The sequence below is a fragment of the Phyllobates terribilis genome, unplaced genomic scaffold, assembly GCF_046119375.1.
Source record: "Phyllobates terribilis strain yellow unplaced genomic scaffold, ASM4611937v1 Scaffold_12__6_contigs__length_324123572, whole genome shotgun sequence".
Classification (NCBI taxonomy): domain Eukaryota; kingdom Metazoa; phylum Chordata; class Amphibia; order Anura; family Dendrobatidae; genus Phyllobates; species Phyllobates terribilis.
Window position 1 is genome coordinate 47,009,832 of NW_027362772.1, and position 22,617 is coordinate 47,032,448.

At 45.5% G+C, this 22,617-nt stretch overlaps 1 pseudogene; it reads right to left on the bottom strand.

Moving 5' to 3' along the window:
• Positions 1 to 21,532: 21,532 nt before the first annotated feature.
• Positions 21,533 to 22,355, bottom strand: LOC141171687 (chemerin-like receptor 1; annotated as a pseudogene).
• Positions 22,356 to 22,617: the final 262 nt, after the last annotated feature.

A 22,617-nucleotide genomic window follows, 5' to 3' on the forward strand; every position in this document is an offset into this window, starting at 1 on the left:
GTCGATAGTGACTTGTAGGATTGCTGCTTCCAACAGGCGGCAAAATAAAGTTCAAGTCCTTTTCCTCTCTGAAGAGACAATTTGCACACTACACTTGAAGAAATGCTGGCAAATTCTGAGTTAAAGGTGGTCGGATTCTTCAAGGCCGGTATACTCACGTAAGACAACAGGAAAAAGGAATGATTGTAATCCAGCACCAAAAAATATGTTAAAATTCCAAATGTATTCAATGAAATAAATTAAAAACGTGATAAAAAGGGAATCCAAACACATCTTGAAACCTTACGCATTTCGGACTGTATCAAGTACTTACTCACATATAAATAAGGACCTGTTACAGTCTGAAACAAGTAAGTTTCAAGCTGTTTTTGGATTCTTTTTTATGTCATAATTAATGTACATCTTTAATGTATTTCTTTGAATAAAATTGGAATTTTAACATATCTTTGGTGCTGGATTACAAGTCACTAGACTTTTTGCATTTCTAGTCAATCTACCAGTTACCTACACTTCATCTATTCCCTCCATTTGTATACCCCTGCTTCCTAAATTCCTCCACTTGCCCCTGTGGTGGAATTGTGGCTAAGTGGTAAGTCTAAACCACACTTTCTCTGGGTTTCCTGTCCTATCGGAAAAGAAAGACAGAAAAAACGTGCTTTAGACCTACTTCTGCACTCCCCATTCTTGTACAAGGGTCAGTTTGGAAGCAGAACTGCGAGCTCTCCCATGCTGACGGAAGAAGCAGCTTTGCCTCTACAGCATCAGTGAAACAAAGGAACATGAAGCTTGCTGGATCCATCAACTTCAGAGCAGCACTTGCAGGCTTTAAGACATAAAGTGTGGTAGCGGCATGCACTTTAAAATTGAAGAGGTGGCTGGTAACCTAGGCAACGAGCCGAACATTATAAAATCAAAAATCTCTCCATTGTTGAGAACAGAGCGGATATTTAATAATAGGTAAATTGCTAAGATGGTTGTTTTTATAATCTATTTTAATTTTTTTTATCTTTTAAGAACTTGAGACAACTCCTTTAAATTTAATGGTTATGTAGTAGACAGTAAACTCCTAAATACACTCCAGTGGTAGCTGGAAGCAAGACGATGTAATAGCTTATTATGTTCCTATTTTTGGTTTTGAGTTGTGCATCAGAAAATAGAATTACAACCAGTATAAAACAACATGTTAGAAATAAATCAACACAGAATTTTGGATTTATTTAGAATTAAAACCATATAGATGTTTGGGGACGGACACCCAACTGGGACAGGATTTTTCCCAAGACAGAATTAAGTTATTCCTTATCTTATAGAACTCGCTGATCACTAGTGGTCAACCACGGGATCCCCAGGAATCCAAAGAATGAAGATATGGAGCCAAGGAGAAATTCATTGTCCATGTCACTGCTGAAGAAAGCCATACACAGGGCTCAGAAATTTCCGACAGTCCCATAAACAATGAATGGAGCCAAGGTGCAGTAAGCACACTTCTGCTCCATTTAACAGGGTCCCAGAGGCTTATTCTTTGGAATGGTGGGGGTCCCAGTGGTCTGACCAGCAGCAATCAGTAATATATCCCCAATTCTTTGGATAGGGGGTAACATCATATCTTCAAAATAACCCTATAACGTTGATATTTTTAATGCATTCATTTGACTTAATTCCAAGTTACCTGTGTTGCTTTGACGTTTTTTAGAAACTGTCTTTTCCGTATCTTCGGTGAAAGTCTTCTCAAACATCTTCAAGAAAGAGCTACAATATTTTTGCTTAAAATTCCAACCAATGAGGATGTAGAGAATGGGATTGCTACAACTGTTGATCAGCATCAGGTTGACACTAATAATATTTCCAATACGAAGTAAATTCCTATCAATCTTACCGGCTCCAAATATTCTAAAAAGGAGGATCAAATTATATGGGAACCAGGAGATGAAGAACACAATGATAATGGCCAGGATTATTTTATAAGGCCGAGATGATGTGGTCAAGTGTTTTCTTCTCATGTTTTAAAGCGATTGCTACATAATAGGAAAGAATAATGAGAAAGGGAAGGAGAAAGAAGAAGGTAAATCTAATAATCCCTACCCATTCCTTATTATAAATATTTTTCTGGCTATAGCAGGACACCTTATTTATTCCATATCTGCCATTGAATATGAAACAAGATAAGCAAAAAGCCACAGGAAATATTCCAAGTGGTCAAGGAAACCCAAAAAGCCAGCCTTGGTTTTCGGTCGTTTTGACACCAACCGGATTAAAGACACAAAGGAAACAATCAAGACTGATGACCATGAGCTGGAAGATGCTGTTGAACATGTTGAGGAAAAAAAGGAACAAATAAAGCTCACACATGAATTGTCCAAATTGCCATTGGAGAATAACAAGGTACGTAATGCTGAAAGGTAAAAAAAATGAAAAGATGAAGTCCGTCACGGCTAGATTGAGGATCCACACCGTGGTGACCATCTTCTTCATTGTGAAGATGCCAAACCAGATGACAAGATCATTCCCAATGATTCCCAGTAAAGAAACCAGTGAGCAGACCACTATTTTAAAGACCATTAATCTTTAGTGGAGGTCAGAGCGATTCCTAGTATAGTTCTCATATCTAGTTGGGTTAAAACCGTTTTTATTCTCCATACTGAAATTCTGACTCTACTGAAAAAAAACAATTCTCATAATGCTTGTAAATTCAAAGTGTATAGAAAGAATTACCATGGTATTTTCAAAGATTTTATTTATGTAGTTTTTCTACATTTCTGGATTTTTTTTAAATGTTCATATTCAGATTAGATCTTAAAAGAAAATAAAACTTGTGGCTCATACTGAAATATTGTGCCTCTCATGTCTATCCATCCATCCATCCATCCACCTATCCATCCATCCACCCATCCATCCAACCACCCATCCATCCATCCACCCATCCACCCATCCATCCATCCATCCACCCATCCATCCACCCATCCATCCACCCACCCATCCACCCATCCACCCATCCACCCATCCGCCCATCCATCCATCCACCCATCCACCCACCCGCCCACCCATCCATCCATCCATTCATCTATCTATCTATCTATCTATCTATCTATCTATCTATTAGTGTTGATCGAGCACTAAAATGCTCGGGTGCTTGAAGCTCGGGCCAAGCTCACCGTGATACTCGGGTGCTCGACCCGAGCAACGAGCCCAATGTTAGTCTATGGGACACCCCAGCATTTTTGCGGTGGCACCCCCGGCAGTCTTTTAAAAGCCTAACAAGTGCCCAAAACGATAGTGACAGTGCTCAAATGACACGGGGACAGCATGGGGATCGCCCCAGGAAGCATTTCTGACCCCCAAGTCACTGCTGTCAACAATGTGGTCAGAGGTATTAAGCCACTTTTACGGGCTCAAAATAAAACATTCAAAAACGAAACTGAAACTTTTTTCCTGTGAAATATGTTACGGAATTTCTTTTCCAGGGTAAAGACGTGTGTATAAGGTAAAATAAATAACCAAAAACAAAAATACTCCTCTACACCTTGGGCTATGTTCACAAGTAGCATTTTTTATGCATTTTTGCACTTTTGTATTGCTTTCAACTGTGACAAATGCATTCACCGGGAAATGTCATTTTAACATTTTACAACCTTATCTGGCCATGTGCTGCGTAACACATGCATAAAGTGCTGAAAAGACATGGGAACAGCATGGGGAAGACCCCTGGAAGCATCTCTGACACCCAGGTCACTGTCTAAAAGTGTGCCCATCATAAGTGATCCATGCCGCATCAGAAGATGCAGACTTGAAACTATCCCCGTGCAAGTTGTAGTCCCAGGGCAGTGTTCAATTGTACCTCCCCCATTCCTTGCAATACAAGCACAAGTATGCAGCCTGCCACCCACCCACCCCCAGGCTGCAATACTATACTGCTTGCTTGCTTGCACTTGAAATTGGGCCTTTTAGGCATGTGGAGGAGGAATCCGGCCACCACGTCATGGCTGCGTTGGTGGCCTGGAATCCATACTCAGTCCCCAGCCGCCCGGCGGCCGGGTGTCCATGCTCGGTCCCCAGCCACCTCGCGGCCGGGTGTCCACACACGGTTCCCAGCTGCCTGGGGACAGCTGGGTGTCCATAAACGGTCCCCAGCCGCCCCTATTTCTCCTTGGAACATCCCCCCACACACTTTTCTTTGCCCGGCCTGCTTTAGGGCAGCATTGGACGAGCCCACCAGAGAACTAGACTCCTCTGGTGGGCCCTGGCTTCTCCATCAGGGGAGTTGAGAGTGCCAAGGTGAGGAGCATGATGATGACAGAAGTTAGCATCTGCTTTGTTTTCTTTTAATGCAAGTGTAAGTGTGCAGCCTGCCACCCACCCACCCCCAGACTGCAATGCCATACTGCTAGCTTGCACTTGAAATGGGGCCTTTTAGTTTGGAGGAGGCCGAAGCTGGCCACTACCTCATGGCTGCTTCGGCAGCGAGGTATCCATATTGAGTCCTCAGCCGCCCCTATTTGTCCTGGTGTGCCTTATACATAAGATTAAGCGCGTATACCAAAACATTACCTGTGCCCTCCCCAGTGCATTTAGTGGGAAGGAGAGCCTATTCTGCTGTATTGTGTGCATGCCAAACCCCTGTTCATGGTTCATGCGAAGATGCCTCCCACCCTGCACCTGTCGTTGCAGACTTGCAACTATCCCAGTTCAAGTCCTTGTCCCAGGGCAGTGTTCAATTGTACCTCTCCCATTCCTTGCAATGCAAGCGCAAGTATGCAGCCTGCCACCCACCCACCCCCAGGCTGCAAAACCATACTGCTTGCTTGCTCTTTAAATTGGGCCTTTTAGGCATGTGGAGGCGGAATCTGGCCACCACGCCATGGCTGCGTCGGCGGCCTGGTATCCATACTCAGTCCCCAGCCGCCCGGTGGCCAGATGTCCCCGCTTGCTCCCCAGCCTCCAGGGGGCGGCCGGGTGTCCATACTCGGTCCCCAGCCACCCCTATTTGGCCCGGTAACCTTTCCCACACTTTTCTTAGCCTGGCCTGCTTTAAGGCAGCATTGGCCGAGCCCACCAGACAACCAGACTCACCCGGTGGGACCTGGCTACTCCATCAGGGGAGTTGAGAGTGCCAAGGTGAGGAGCATGATGAGGATGATAGAAGTTAGCATCTGCTCTGTTTTGTTGGAATGCAAGCTCATGTATGTAGTAGCGGCTAGGCCTGAGGTGGTCAGCGTTTTGGCGCATATTCTACCTCCTCCGAGGATTGCTGGATGTTTTCCTGCTACTATCCAAGTTCTATGACTCCCGTTAAAACAAAGCTTCAGGTGATAAATGATGGATGAGGTGGCGGCAAAGGAGAAAGAGCAGGAGGAACAGGGACCATTCACATCAATATCAGGCCAGTCAACCAGATATGTTTTGTAGGATATGTTTCTGTAACAAAAGGAGCGGTTCGGCTACACAGTTATAGGGCATTCAGTGAGTGCAATGCCTACCAAAAATTTCGAGGCACTCCAATGCCCCTTGGAAATGACATGGAGGTCAGAGGGCCTTAACTAAACCTTTTTTTCCATTTATAGCAACTGGGTCTCCTGTGCACTGTTGGCCTAAGCAGTGAATGGAAGGCTTTCCAAAAATTATGAGGAACTGCAATGCCCCTTACAAGAGCCATGCAGTACAGCATATTACAAACATAAGTCCCATTATTGGGGAGTGGGTCTCCCATAGCATTTGCTTATGCCTTCCAAGCAAAAGCTTCCAAAAATTAGGACGGAGCAACTTGCAATGCCCCTTACAAGAACCATGCAGTACAGCATATTACACACATAAGTCCCATTATTGCGGAGTGGGTCTCCCATAGTATTTGCTTATGCCTTCCAAGCAAAAGCTTCCAAAAATTAGGATGGAGCAACTTGCAATGCCCCTTACAAGAACCATGCAGTACAGCATATTACAAAAATAAGTCCCATTATTGGGGAGGGGGAGTCTCCCATAGTATTTGCTTATGCCTTCCAAGCAAAAGCTTCCAAAAATTAGGACGGAGGAACTTGCAGTGCTGGCACCCTGGTGGTATAGTGGTGGTGGAGGCTGAGGATAAGGAGAAGAACATAAAACAGCCGAAATGAGGAAGCGTATACCCATGTGTGGATGTGAAGCGGTGCATGTGAATACACCTCCCGAAATAACACAGTGGATTTGACTTTATGTTACTCTGCTGTCATTTGGTGGTGATGAGAAGTCTGGCCCAATCCAGCCCTTGTTCATTATAATAAGGGTCAGCTTGTTAGCATTGTCAGTTGACAGGCGAGTGCGCTTATAAGTTATAATACCCCCAGCGGCACTAAAAACACGCTCCGATAACACGCTAGCGGCAGGGCATGCCAGGACCTCCAAGGCGTACAGAGCGAGTTCATTCCAAGTGTCCAGCTTGGATACCCAATAATTAAAAGGCACAGAGGAATCACGGAGGACGCTGGTACGGTCGGCAAGGTACTCCCTCACCATCTTTTGAAACTTTCCACTCCTTGTGCGAGTACCCCGCGCCTTAGGGCCTGTAAGCTGGGCGGGTCTCAGAAATCTGTCCCAGAACGTTGACAGTGTTCCCCTGCCTCTGCTCGATTGGAGTTGCATGTCTCTCGCCTGTACGCCTTGGTTGGGCAACGAACTGTGACCTCTGCCGCTAGTGTGCTCAGATGGGAATTTTTTTAAGAGTTCTGCAGCAAGGGCCTTCTGGTACTGCCCCATTTTTGTAGACCTCTCCACCTCAGAAATAAGAGAGTGAAAGTTCTCCTTGTAGCGGGGGTCTAAAAGTGTCACCAACCAGTAATGACTGTCACCCAACTTTTTAACAACGCGAGGGTCATGGTTAAGGCAGCGTAACATAAAGTCAGCCATGTGTGCCAGACTGGTAACGGGCAAGGTTTCCGTGTCCTCACCAAGATGACGACTGACCATGCTCTCCTCCTCCTCCTCCTCCTATTCCACCCCCTGTCCTCAGGCCACCCACGCTGAACCGACGGTATGACACTTGTACAGGTACTACCGTCTACAGCACATGATAGCAGCTCCTGTTCTTCCTCCTCCTCCTCCCCGTCATTGTCCCCCAATGCACATTGGGAAGAGATGAGGCTGGGCTGTGTGTAATCGCCCACTGCGGCTTCTTGATGCATCTCATCATACTCTGGCTGCAATGCCTCCTCTTTAATTCTCTGCAGAGAGCGTTGCAAAAGACAGACAAGTGGGATGCTGACACTAATGATGGCGTCATTGCCACTCACCATCTTGGTGGCCTCCTCAAAGTTTGTCAGGATGGTACATATGTCAGACATCCAGGTCCACTCCTGAGGTCTTATGTGTGGAGTCTGACCTGAATATCGACGGCCTTGTTGCATCTGGTACTCCACAACTGCTCTCTTCTGCTCACAAATCCTTTGCAACATGTGGAGGGTAGAGCTCCAATGTGCGGGGACATCACACACCAGTCGGTGTGCTGGAAGCTGCAAACGCTGCTGCAACACAGCAAGGGTGGCGGAAGCTGTAGCCGACTTGCGAAAATGAGCTGACAGGCGGCGTACTTTCACGAGCAGATCTGGCAACTCGGGGTACGATTTAAGAAACCACTGAACCACGAGGTTACCATGAGCGAGGCATGGTACGTGTGTGATCTCCCCTCGCCTCAGAGCCGCCACCAGGTTACGGCCATTGTCACACACGACCATGACGGGATGTAGGTTCAGCGGTCTCAGCCACAGATCTGCCTGCTCTTTCACAGCTGTCCACAACTCACAAGCAGTGTGAGGTTTATCACCTAAGCTCATGAGTTTCAGCACAGCCTGTTGCTGCTTGGCGGAGGCAGTACTGCAGTGCTTCCAGCTTGTAACTGATGTGGTGACATCTGAGATGGAGGCTGAACATGAGGAGGAGGAGGAGGAGGAGGATGAGGCGCAGGAGCTATACACTGTGGGGGCAACTATGACTGACATAGGGCCCGCAATCCTCGGTGTGGGGAGGACGTGTTCCGCCCCAAGGTCCGACTGGGTCCCGGCTTCGACTATGTTTACCCAGTGTGCCGTCAGAGAGATGTACCGTCCCTGGCCACAAGCACTTGTCCACGTGTCCGTTGTCAGGTGGACACTCCCAGTAACTGCGTTGTTGAGGGCACGGCAGATGCTTTGGGACACCTACTTGTGTAGTGCGGGGATGGCACACCGGGCAAAATAGTGTCGGCTGGGGACCGAATACCGAGGGACGGCCACCGCCATAAGATTGCGGAAGGATTACGTCTCCACCAGCCTAAAAGGCAGCATTTCTAACGCAAGCAGTCGTGAAATGTGCGAATTTAGGACTGTGGCCTGAGGGGCGTTAGCTGCGAATTTCTGCTTTCATTCAAAGGTCTGGGATATGGACAATTGAATGCTGCGGTGGGACGTGGACGTGGACGTTGATGCTGTTTCTTGAGAAACTGCCATAACATGTGAAGACTGAGAGGAGGGGACATCTTTACATGCAGTATGGACAGGGGATTGCCTTGCACACACAACAGGGGATTCTATTGCACGCACAACAGTGGAAGAAGCAGTGGTGACACCCGCTGAAACTGGTCGTGGACCCTGGGTTTCACCCCACAAAGTCGGGTGCTTTGCTGCCATGTGCCTGTTCATGCTGGTGGTGGTCAGGCTGGTAGGTTTGTCACCCCTGCTGATGCTGGCTTGGCAGGTGGAACATATGGCCTTTTTGGGGTTATCAGCAGGGTCTTTAAAAAAATTCCAGACTCTGGAAGACCTACTGCTTGTACTGGCAACGTCCCTCATGTTGGTGTTACGGGGAACGGTTGCCCGCCTTCTGTCTGCAGCCACCACACTGCTTCTTCCTGCCTGTTGGGATATTCTGCCTCCCTCCCCCTGTGTGCTGCTGGCCTCACTCTGCATGTCCTCCTGCCATGTTGGGTCAGTTACTAGATCATCCACCACCTCCACCTCTTCCACTTGCACACCACGATGCTCCTCCTCACTTGCTGGCAATTGTGTCTCGTCATCATCCACCTCTTGTGACAAATTGACAGCGTCGACTTCCTGTGGCCGTGGCTGTTCAAATATTAGTGCTTCGCTACATGGGATCTCCTCTTCCACCACTTCAAGCGTATCAGGCAAGGGGCACAAATCTGGAAATGAACCAGTAAACAGCTCTTCAGAGTGTCCAAGTGTGGGATCAATTGCTGTCTGACGACACTCGGCATGGTGGGAGAAAGGAGCATCAGGGTGAGGAGGAGTATGCGGTCGAGACTCACGGCTACTAAGAGTTGACCGTGTGGAAGACAGACCGGAGGTGGTGGTGCCCAGGTAACTGGAAGTATTATCTGCTATCCAAATAATTACCTGTTCACACTGATCAGTTCTCAATACTGGTGTTGTTCTGTGCTTCCCTAGTAATTCGGTCAAGAAGTGAGAGCGAGAAGATGTGGCTGTTGGTTGTGGCACATTTTTACTTTGGCTACGGCCCCGTCTTCTGCACGAACCATCACCAGAACGTCCACTTCCACGTCCCTTGCCACGCGCCTTGCCCATTGTAAAGGAAGTAAAATAGCTTACACTTGCACTATTAATGGAAAAAGGGTAATAAAAAGTAGATTAGAACCGTGGAAGAGGAAAACCACAGTTCTATTTCTCTGGCCTACACCCGACTCTTTTAAACAATCTGAACAATCAGGGAGAAGCTATTACTGTTTTTCTTTACGTAAAAAATACCAAAACCTGAATAATATAGATTTTTTACCGTGGGATGGCAAAACCACAGTTATTGTTTACTGGGGTATACCAGACTTTTTTAAGTAGATCTAATTGCGGCTGAACAGTGAGCGACACACTCAAACTGTGTATTTTTAGATACCAAAGGCCCAAAACTGGATAGTACAGAGATATGACCCGTTGAACTGCAAAGCCACACTGGGATTTGTCGGGCCTACACCAGACTATTTTCAACAGATATATTTTTGTGTCACAACAGTCAGGAGACACTACTGTTTTTCTTTACGGAAAATATACCAAAACCTGAATAATAGAGATTTTTTTACCGTGGGATGGCAAAACCATAGTTATTGTTTACTGGGGTATACCAGACTTTTTAAAATAGATCTAAATGCGGCTGAACAGTGAGCGACACACTCAAACTGTGTTTTTTTAGATACCAAAGGCCAAAAACTGGATAGTACAGAGATTTGACCCGTTGAACTGCAAAACCACACTGGGATTTGTCGGGCCTACACCAGACTATTTTCAACAGATATATTTTTGTGTCACAACAGTCAGGAGACACTACTGTTTTTCTTTACGGAAAATATACCAAAACCGGAATAATAGAGATTTTTACCGTGGGATGGCAAAACCACAGTTATTGTTTACTGTGGTATACCAGAATTTTTTAAATAGATCTAATTGCGGCTGAACAGCGAGCGACACACTCAAACTGTGTTTTTTTAGATACCAAAGGCCAAAAACTGGATAGTACAGAGATTTGACCCGTTGAACTGCAAAACCACACTGGGATTTGTCGGGCCTACACTAGACTATTTTCAACAGATATATTTTTGTGTCACAACAGTCAGGAGACACTACTGTTTTTCTTTAGGGAAAATATACCAAAACCTGAATAATAGAGATTTTTTAACGTGGGATGGCAAAACCACAGTTATTGTTTACTGGGGTATACCAGACTTTTTTAAATAGATCTAATTGCGGCTGAACAGTGAGCGACACACTCAAACTGTGTTTTTTTAGATACCAAAGGCCCAAAACTGGATAGTACAGACATTTAACCCGTTGAACTGCAAAACCACACTGGGATTTGTCGGGCCTACACCAGACTATTTTCAACAGATATATTTTTGTGTCACAACAGTCAGGAGACACTACTGTTTTTCTTTAGGGAAAATATACCAAAACCAGAATAATAGAGATTTTTTACCGTAGGATGGCAAAACCACAGTTATTGTTTACTGGGGTTACCAGACTTTTTTAAATAGATCTAATTGCGGCTGAAAAGTGAGCGACACACTCAAACTGTGTTTTTTTAGGTACCAAAGGCCCAAAACTGGATAGTACAGAGATTTGAACCGTGGAAGTGCAAAACAACACTTCTATTTCTCTGGCCTACACCAGACTATTTTCAACAGTCATATTTATGTCTGAAAAATCAGAGACACGCTTTGTTTTTGGCGGGGGGGGGGGACACCAAAAGGTTAATAAGATGGGTATTTGTACAGTGTGAAGGAGGAAAAAAAAAGAGGATTTAGATGGAAAAAAAAAGGATTTTTCCTGTCCCCTGAGACCTGGAGCTAAGTCCAGCAATTTCAGCAACAGGAGCAGCACAGGACTGTAATGCAGCATTTGCTGGTATAACCACTGCGTCTCCTATACAGCCTGCCTGCCTGATATCTGGGATGGATATTAGTCCTGAGAAGGACTGTTTGTTTGATCTGGCAGCCTTTACAGACCCTGCACTAACTATTTCGCAGTTTATATCTCTCCCTAAATCAGCAGCGCTGTCCCTACACTGTCTAATCCGGAGCGACTGTGTCCAAGATGGCGGCGCCCGGTTTTAAATACTCGAGGTGACGCTGTGCGGCCAGCCAATCACTGTAATGCCCACAACCAACATGGCTGCGGCATTACAGTGACTGGCTGGCAATCCCTGCATGTTCATTGGCTCTGTAAAGAGCGCCAAACATTAAGGGCGGAGACCCGAGCTCCCGCCCGAGTAACCCGGAAATGCTCGGTGCTCGCCGAACATCCCGAGTAGTGTGATGCTCGGGCGAGTACCGAGCAGTGTCGAGCATGTTCGCTCAACACTACTATCTATCGATCTATCTATCTATCTATCTATCTATCTATCTATCTATCTATCTATCTATCTATCTATCTATCTTTCTGTCTGTCTGTCTGTCTATCTAGTACACAGTTGATGGTGGCAACTGCTTCCACATTGGCTGAGCATTTCTCTCATCCGTCTATGATAAAACATTACATTTTCCTGTAACCAAATTATTGATCTTTGCTTTATAATCTGTTCAAAAAGACCAAAATATGTGTACTGCTCTGTGACAGCATCAAATCAATGAATCTGTTCAACATACCAGGAACTTTCTCTTGTGAATGTCTTGATTAGAGATCAGCGTTGTTCAACTCGAACTGTTCGCCAATCTCAAATTCGAGCTGTTTGGGCGGTATTCGAGCTGTTCGGCGAACACAAACGATTTGAAAAAATTCGGCTGTTCGAGGTTATGTTCGATAAATGTTCGTGCACCAAAATCATAACTGGATTTTTTCTCAGTAATGCTGAAAATTAATGTTAATACGCAGTTTGAGTGTACAGTGGGGCGGCGGGAGGGGCAGGGGATGGATTTCTGCAGGAATAATGAAGATCTCCATTTTTTTTTTCTCTTTCCCGCATTTACATTGGGGAGGTGCAGTCTGTCAGCCTATCAGCAGCGCACACACGGAGCGAACTGCTTTTTTTCACACAAGCAAGGGCATGTGTCATTGGCAGTGTATGTCACATGTCCTTGCCCTATAAGACCCAGCCATTTTCCCCGTCGCCACCATTTTCTCACTGCTGCAGCTGCGTGTTAGACGGCACCGCTGTTGCTGTGTGCGCTATACCTTGTTAATTTAAAGCCAATTTTCGCACACATCTACAGATAGCTTGGGAGTAGGGAATAGTTGTGATTGCAGTCCTTTTAAGGACTAGGTTACAGCATTTCCTACGACTTTTATCAGGCAGGTCTGTGCTCTTAAATAGATAGGTTGTGGGAGTAAAGACTAATTGTAATTGGAGTCCTTTTCAGGACCAGGTTACATCAGTTCCTATCAGTTTTTGCCAGGCAGGTCTGTGCCAGTGCTGTGCAAGTTTTTTTCACAGCATTTGGCTGAATCTAGCAAAGCTAATCCTTTTTGGCCTATTGCAGAGTGTGTTAGTCAGTGGAGCAGCCTATCTGTGTTGCAAGATATACCACCTGTGTATAGAATAGCAATTTTTTTACTGCACCTAGTGAAGTAAAACCTTTTGGGCATAGCATCATTCTATTAGTCCATCTATACTGACCTCCATCAGGTTGCAAATTAAAAATAATTTTTATCTGCATCTAGCTCTGAAAAAATATTTGGCCTTCTAGCTGTGTGTGGGACTTATTCTATTAGTCCATCTATACTGACCTCCATCAGGTTGCAAATTGAATATAATTTTTTTCTGCATCTAGCTCTGAAAAAATATTTGGCCTTCTAGCAGTGTGTGGGACTTGGTCTATTAGTCCATCTATACTGACCTCCATCAGGTTGCAAATTAAAAATAATTTTTATCTGCATCTAGCTCTGAAAAAATATTTGGCCTTCTAGCAGTGTGTGGGACTTGTTCTATTAGTCCATCTATACTGACCTCCATCAGGTTGCAAATTAAAAATAATTTTTATCTGCATCTAGCTTTGAAAAAATATTTGGCCTTCCAGCAGTGTGTGGGACTTGTTCTATTAGTCCATCTATACTGACCTCCATCAGGTTGCAAATTAAAAATAATTTTTATCTGCATCTAGCTCTGAAAAAAATATTTGGCCTTCTAGCAGTGTGTGGGACTTGTTCTATTCGTCCATCTATACTGACCTCCATCAGGTTGCAAATTAAAAATAATTTTTATCTGCATCTAGCTCTGAAAAAAATATTTGGCCTTCTAGCAGTGTGTGGGACTTGTTCTATTAGTCCATATATACTGACCTCCATCAGGTTGCAAATTAAAAATAATTTTTATCTGCATCTAGTTCTGAAAAAAATATTTGGCCTTCTAGCAGTGTGTGGGACTTGTTCTATTAGTCAATCTATACTGACCTCCATCAGGTTGCAAATTGAATATAATTTTTTTCTGCATCTAGCTCTGAAAAAATATTTGGCCTTCTAGCTGTGTGTGGGACTTGGTCTATTAGTCCATCTATACTGACCTCCATCAGGTTGCAAATTAAAAATAATTTTTATCTGCATCTAGCTCTGAAAAAATATTTGGCCTTCTAGCAGTGTGTGGGACTTGTTCTATTAGTCCATCTATACTGACCTCCATCAGGTTGCAAATTAAAAATAATTTTTATCTGCATCTAGCTCTGAAAAAATTTTGGCCTTCTAGCAATGTGTGGGACTTGTTCTATTAGTCCATCTATACTGACCTCCATCAGGTTGCAAATTAAATATAATTTTTTTCTGCATCTAGCTCTGAAAAAATATTTGGCCTTCTAGCAGTGTGTGGGACTGGTTCTATTAGTCCATCTATACTGACCTCCATCAGGTTGCAAAATAAAAATATTTTTTATCTGCATCTAGCTCTGAAAAAATATTTGGCCTTCTAGCAGTGTGTGGGACTTGTTCTATTAGTCCATCTATACTGACCTCCATCAGGTTGCAAATTGAATATAATTTTTTTCTGCATCTAGCTCTGGAAAAATATTTGGCCTTCTAGCAGTGTGTGGGACTTGTTCTATTAGTCCATCTACACTGACCTCCATCAAGTTGCAAATTAAAAATAATTTTTATCTGCATCTAGCTCTGATAAATATTTGGCCTTCTAGCAGTGTGTGGGACTTGTTCTATTAGTCCATCTATACTGACCTCCATCAGGTTGCAAATTAAAAATAATTTTTATCTGCATCTAGCTCTGAAAAAATATTTGGCCTTCTAGCAGTGTGTGGGACTTGTTCTATTAGTCCATCTATACTGACCTCCATCAGGTTGCAAATTAAAAATAATTTTTATCTGCATCTAGCTCTGAAAAAATATTTGGCCTTCTAGCAGTGTGTGGGACTTGTTCTATTAGTCCATCTATACTGACCTCCATCAGGTTGCAAACTAAAAATAATTTTTATCTGCATCTAGGTCTGGAAAAATATTTGGCCTTCTAGCAGTGTGTGGGACTTGTTCTATTAGTCCATCTATACTGACCTCCATCAGGTTGCAAATTGAATATAATTTTTTTCTGCATCTAACCCAGACAATAGTTTTGGCCTAATACCACAGTTTGGCCACTCAGCTCTGCTCGGTTCCCATCCATTGTTTTTTTGTGCAAACAACTCCAGAGTTGTGAATTAGTTAACCACCAAAATGAGTGGAAAAAGGCCTGCTGCTGGTGGAAAGGGGAATATGCGTGTTGGGAAGGGGAAAAAAGGTTGTGTCCGTGGGGTAGGTGTTAAAGCAACAGTAACATCTGCAGAAGAAAGACCATCTTCCAGCCAAACTAAAATGTCAACTTCTTTTAGTGGACAATGTGATAAGATCCCTTTCTCACGGCCAAGCCAATCGCTTCAAATTCCAGATGAGGCACAAAATCAGCAGGTGCTTCAACGGATATCAAGTGCTCCTTTAAGTGGGCTCTCCACCACATCAACTTCAACATCACAAATACTCCAGTCCTCAGAGGTGTCACCCCAATCACACTTGCTTCCTCACAGTTCCCAAATCTCCAGCTGCCCGTCTGAGTATGAGGTAGAACAGATGGTTGAGTCTGCAGAGCTGTTTACTCATACTATAGCCTGGGAATCAGAAGTCGGCTCCAGCGCTTCTGTGAATCCAGACGAGGAAATGATCTGCACTGATGCCCAGAATCTTTATGAGTCGGATCCAGGACCAGACGCAGAAGGTTCTGACCATAATGTAGACCCTCATTCCCAAACTGTAACTCCTGTTGGTGGAGACAATGAGGAAGACGATGATGAGACTCAAATACCTGATTGGAGCGACAACTTTAGTTTTTTGTCAGGGCAGGAACAGGTTGGCTCTGAGGACGACGGGTGTGACAACACACAGGGTGATGATGATGAGGTTGGAGATCCCACTTACTGTCAACCCACAGTCAGCCAAGAGATGAGGTCAGCAGAGGAGGTGGAGGAGGATGCTATCGACGACGAGGTCAGGTTGCGCCTTCCTGGACAGAGACGTAGTACTGGAAGCACGTCAACAACTGCATCCTCAGACACAACTCTGCCTCTGACCACAAGTCGTGGTGGCTCTTCAGGTCACATGGGTGCTAAGCCTTGCATAGCCTGGGCATTTTTTCAGATCGATAAAGATGACCCAACTCGTGTTATCTGTAACATTTGTCAGCAAAAGCTAAGTAGAGGCCAAAAAATACATAGTTTGAGTACTTCATGCATGAACCGGCACATGGACATGAAGCATAAGTTGCAGTGGGAAGCTCACTGTGCTACAATGCGGCCTAGCCGGCCGGGCCAACCACAGTCTGCCCTATCTTGTGCATCTGCGGCCTCTTCATCCTCTGTGACTGGGGGTACAGCAGTCACACCTGTTTTGGGACGCAGACCTGCCACCTCTTTACCCGCAACAGCCAGCGTGATTGACAGGTCATCATTTTCTTTGGAGGTGGAAACACCAGCTGGTGTTGAGCGCTGTCCGACATCGATAGCACCACCTTTGGATCAAGGCAACCTAACATGTCCGCCTGCATCTTCCTCACAGACCGGCAGTTTGCCGGGGACACCCTTATCAACCCCGTCTAAGCACAACAGCCAGCCCTCGGTCCCTCAGATGTGGACAAGTAAAAGACCACTTCCACCTAGCCATGAGAAAGCTAAGAGTTTGAATTTCACCATCTGCAAGCTCTTGGCTACAGAAATGATGCCTTTCCACCTGGTGGACACAGAGGATTTTCGAGACCTTATGTCCGTCGCAGTGCCCCAGTACCAGATGCCCAGTCGACACTACTTCTCAAAGAAAGGTGTGCCTGCGCTCCACCAGCATGTCGCACACAACATCACCGCTTTTTGAGAAACTCTGTGTGTGACAGGGTACATTTCACCACAGACACTTGGACGAGTAGGCATGGACAGGGGCGTTACATGTCGCTGACTGGGCACTGGGTGACTATGGTGACAGCAGGACAAGGGGCTGCTGTCCAAGTCTTGCCGTCCCCACGAGTTGTGCGTCAATCCTCTTTATCTCAAAGTTCCTCCACTGCTTCTGCCTCCTCAACCACCTCTCGGTCCTCCACCTGCACCCAAAGCCTGTCTGGTCATGGCACAAGCTTTCTAACTGCGCAGAAGGGATCCTGCACACCTCCTTACTATGCTGGCAGTAGGACTCAATGTCATCAGGCGGTTTTTACTTTGAAATGTCTGAGAAATGTGAGTCACACAGCTGAGGAGTTGTGGTCAGCACTGGAGAACCAATTTCATGAATGGTTGTCTCCACTGGACCTGAAACCAGGGAAGGCCGTGTGCGACAATGCTGCAAACCTGGGTGCGGCCCTTCGCCGGGGCTATGTCACACACGTGCCTTGTATGGCTCACGTGTTGAACCTGGTTGTCCAGCAATTTTTAGCCCACTATCCCGGACTAGATGGCCTTCTGCAGAGGGCACGGTCACTGTGTGCTCACTTCCGACGTTCGCATCCCGCAGCTCAGCGACTTACATCTCTACAGTAGTCGTTGGGCCTGCCACTTCACCGGCTAAAATGCGATGTGCCTACCCGGTAGAATTCAACTCTGCACATGTTGCAGCGACTGTGGCAGCACTGACAAGCCATGGAGCAATACGGTCTGACGTATAGCCTGGGCCAACGAGATCCAGAGGTGGGGCAAATCACGCTGGAGGAGTGGTCTCAGATCAGGGACCTATGCACCCTTCTGCACAGTTTTGAAATGGCAACGAAGATGTTTAGTGCTGACGATGCCATTATCAGCATGACTATTCCGGTGATTTACATGCTGAAGCACATGTTAAACAGAATTCGGAGTCAGGTGGTGGCACAAGGTGAGGTGGAGTAAGTAGAGGAGGAGGAGTTGTATGCGGAAGGGCTAACATCTGCATGGTCCAGACGGTTGGCAGCACCATGGCGGCAGGCATGTGAAAGTGGGGGAGATGGTTTTACCAGGGCGCATGGTAGCAGCCAAACTAGTGAGGAAGGTGCAGGAGCCCAGGAATAAGTGGAGGACGAACTGATGGAAGACTCATCAGATGAGGGAGACCTTGATCACATTTCTGTTGTGCGAGGTTATGGGGAGAGGACAGAGGAAGGAAGCATGATTGTTACCTCGCCACCAACACAACAGGGACTTGGTACTCCTGGATGCGCAACACACATGAGTGCCTTCTTGCTGCACTACCTGCAACATGACCCTCGAATTGTGAGAATTAGAAATAATCCTGACTACTGGGTTGCCACACTGTTAGATCCCCGGTACAAAAGTAAATTTGCAGAAATTATTCCTGCCATAGAAAGGGATGCACGCATGCATGATTATCAGCAGAGACTGTGGCAGAATCTTACATGTGCTTTTCCACAAAACACCAGTGGTGCAAGTAGTGAATCTCACAGTTCCAACTTGCCAACCGTGGGACCGTCGAGTGTTCAGCACTCAAACCGTAACAGAAACACAGTATCTGCTGGTAACATCAATTTTGCGGAATAATTTCACCACTTTTTTAGTCCATCCTTTGCAGGGCCGCAGGAGACAAGAAGTCTGACACATAGTCAACGCCTAGAGACGATGGTACAGGAGTATCTCCAAGTAAACATTGAAGCCATGACTGTGTCACTGGACCCTTGCTCTTTTTGGGCTTCCAATCTGGATAAATGGCCGGAGCTCGCCACTTACACCTTGGAGATCTTGTCATGCCCCGCAGCCAGCGTTCTGTCTGAACGTGTGTTCAGTGCTGCTGGTGGTGTGCTGACAGATAAGCTCACGCGGCTCTCCACTGATAATGTAGACAGACTCACGTTCATAAAGATGAACAAATAATGGATCCGAAACGACTTTTCTACCCCTGTGTCATCCTGGGGAGAGTAAAAGCTTGATGATTGGTTAAAATCACCTCACCAACCGTTTTAAGCTTTCAAATTACTAATCATGTTTATCTGTATCTTGGCTGGAAAATGATTTGGGCTTTGTAGTAGTGTGCAGTACTGATTCTATTAGGCCATCTATACTAAACTCCACCAGATTTAAAATTACCAATCATGTTTATCTGTATCTTGGCTGGAAAATAATTTGGGCTTTGTAGCAGTGTGCAGTACTGATTCTTTTAGGAGTATAACCTCAGGGCAGTGTATGCGGAGGATAGGGGTGATGGTGCAGGGCAGCAGCAGTAATGACACGGAGTCAGTGATGCAGTCCAGGGCCTTTACTTACAGTTCTTATTATCCAGACCACTTCTGCAGGTAACGGCTGCCCTCGTCGTACTGTGCTCACCAGGTGAGGGGCTCAGACAACTCCCAGATAACTTTGGAGCACTTCACAGGACCCCCTTTGTGTGTCCTTTGTCTGGCCTTTCTTACCAACCCTTCTGTCCGGCTGCCTCGGGCCTCCTCTTGGTAAATTTGGCGTCAGTTTCCCTGACCCTATGTGGTGCCTTCCTAGCGGGTGTCGTGAGGGGCTGCGCCACATAAAATGTCACAGCCTACGGTTTCTAGCTGAGGGTCATTTCCTGCCTCCACTAGTTTCGGGGATCGGTCTCCCCCTTTGGCCTGACCCCTCCACGCAGGTGGATTCTGGCGTGCGGTGGCGACTCGCCCGTCCGCACCACTGGGATCCCTTCATTCCTCGTTCCTGGAGCCTTCTCCGCTCCTCTTCCTTCCTTCTCCCTCTTCCAGGCCTGGGCCTCTGTTACTAGGCCCGCCTCCGGAGCAGAGCTCATGCAGAGCCCCTGCTCCCTGTCACTTCTGCTCAGACTTCTCTGCACTGAACTAAGATGGTGCCCACCTTTTATACTCCCTTCTCAATGCACCCAGGAACTGCTTCCTCCCTGCTCCTGCACTACAGGGTTCCCCTTCCTCAGTGTTCCCTCCCCCCCACTCCAGCCAGGGAAAAGGACTGTTGTGCCCATCTCAGGGGCATATTGGTCGCCCAGCCCCACGGCAATGTGGTGTAATGCATGCAGGTGTCGGGTCCTGATTCACACTCCATCCATACCTGAGAGTGAGATATCACACCTCTGGGTGAGGTGCAATACGTCTGTAGCAACCGAGCCCTCAGGGTGCTACAGTTCCATATATCTTCAGCCTAGGTGACTTATTGCGATACAGGGCCATGATTTTGGCTATAAAAGGGTCCCCTAGACCCCTACCCCAAGCTTTTTAAGAGAATAATATATGGCGTGCCAGGAGACTCTATGGAATGCTTTCTCAGCATCCAAAGAGAGTATCTAATTACAAATTTTTAACTGCATCTATCCCAGGAAATACTTTGTGCCTAGTAGCAGTGTCTGCTAGTCAGCGGATTATCCCGGCTGTTAAGCAAGCTATACCACCTGTAGTTTGGACACTTAATTTTTTCAAAGGAAATGCTTCGGGACCACGGGATACTCAGTGAAGAGCATCAGGAGGCACCCCAAGGCATAGGGGCTGGGACTGGCGGTAGGACGCCTTGCGGTGGACAGCTGAGCTCGATCCGTTTAAAAGCTTTTTAACTGCAGCAGCTTTAGTGGACGCTACTGGAGCTGGAATTACGCGGCTGCTGGCATGAGACTTGCCCTCCAATAGATCCTTGTAAAAGGATTTAAAGTGTATTCATTCAAATTAGAGAGACAATTTAAATTAAAAAGCTTAGAGCTGCCTCCACCACAGGGGGGCTCGCTCGACCCACCAGCGGACAGGCACCAGTATTGGGAGAGGGGGGCTGGCCGTCAGGGTCCACCGCAGCTCTGGCACAAACCCGGCGACACGGAGGTGGCACAGGCAGGAACGAACTGGCCGTGTCGGCTTCTCACTTTTTGGATTTTAAAAGGGCATGACATGCCTATATCTGTGTCTCCCCCTCCTTTTACTCCTCCACCTCTTTTCTTTTTGCATGACTATATGTACTTGTCACTTTTCCATGTGTTAGTTGTGTCTTCTGAGCAGTTTGTCAGCTTTTGGACCCCTTTGAAGGTGTTTTCTATATGTTTCTATGTGTTTTTGTTTGCCTGCCATTGGTTTTAACGGTGTTCGAAGGTGTTCGATGAACAGTTCGACGAACAGTTCGGCGAACACACGGGTGTTCGACGAACCGAACTTGAACACTACGGGGGTGGCTCAACACTAGTCTTGATGTCTACTGCGTCTTCTTCAATCCTCTGGAAAACTTCCGCTACGTATAGAGATGGGGCACTTCAGTGGGTGTCCAGGAGTCCAGATTCCACCAATCCCTAGAATTAGAGGGATTACATCATATTACTGAGCGCCATATGTATAGCCCAATATCAATGTACTGTAATAATCCTGTATAGCATGGCTCTGTGAAGCTTCTCTTACCTTATTATCTTCTTGCTCTAAATGTTCCCTGTTCTCACTGAATATAAAATTATTTCTAACTCTTTCTCTTCCTCACCTGCTTATCCTGATATCTGAGGCTTCTCTCAGTCCTAACACCAGACGACTGGTTTCTTGGACAAGTTATGATGACATCTAGGTCTACAAAGTATCTCTTCACACAACATCCTTTTTTTAAATATAATGTGACCATTACATGTCCTACTAAACAATGCTATTAAATATCATGCTCCTGTCACCTGATGTTGTCCATGCCCAGTGTTCTGCTCTACTCTGTTGCCAACAGCATTGAAGGTTCTGAGACCAAAGTCCTGCTGTCCTCCGACTTGCTCCCACCCAGGGTATCCATGCTCGCCCTGATGCAGTCTATGAAGTACAATGAAGTACTTTTGTCCTATCAATCTTACCGGCTCCAAATATTCTAAAAAGGAGGATCAAATTATATGGGAACCAGGAGATGAAGAACACAATGATAATGGCCAGGATAATTTTATAAGGCCGAGAGGATGTGGTCAAGTGTTTTCTTCTCATGTGTAAAGCGATTGTTACATAATAGGAAAGAATAATGAGAAAGGGAAGGAGAAAGAAGAAGGTAAATCTGATAATCCCTACCCATTCCTTATCATAAATATTTTTCTGGCTATAGCAGGACACCTTATTTATTCCATATCTGCCATTGAATATGAAACAAGATAAGCAAAAAAACATAGGAAATATTCCAAGTGGTCAAGGCAACCCAAAAAGCCAGCCTTGGTATTCGGTCGTTTTGACACCAAACTGGATTAAAGACACAAAGGAAACAATCAAGACTGATGACCATGAGCTGGAAGATGCTATCGAACATGTTAAGGAAAAAATGGAACAAATAAAGCTCACGCATGAATTGTCCAAATTGCCATTGGAGAATAACAAGGTATGTAATGCTGAAAGGTAAAAAAAATGAAAAGATGAAGTCCGTTACGGCTAGATTGAGGATCCACACCATGATGATCATTCTTCTTCATTGTGAAGATGACAAACAAGATGACAAGATCATTCCCAATGGTTCCCAGTAAAGAAACCAGTGAGTAGACCACTATTTTAAAGACCATTAATCTTTAGTGGAGGTCAGAGCGATTCCTAGTATAGTTCTCATATCTAGTTGGGTTAAAACCGTTTTTATTCTCCATACTGAAATTCTGACTCTACTGAAAAAAAACAATTCTCATAATGTTTGTAAATTCAAAGTGTATAGAAAGAATTACCATTGTATTTTCAAAGATTTTATTTATGTAGTTTTTCTACTTTTCTGGATTTTTTTTAAATGTTCATATTCAGATTAGATCTTAAAAGAAAATAAAACTTGTGTCTCAT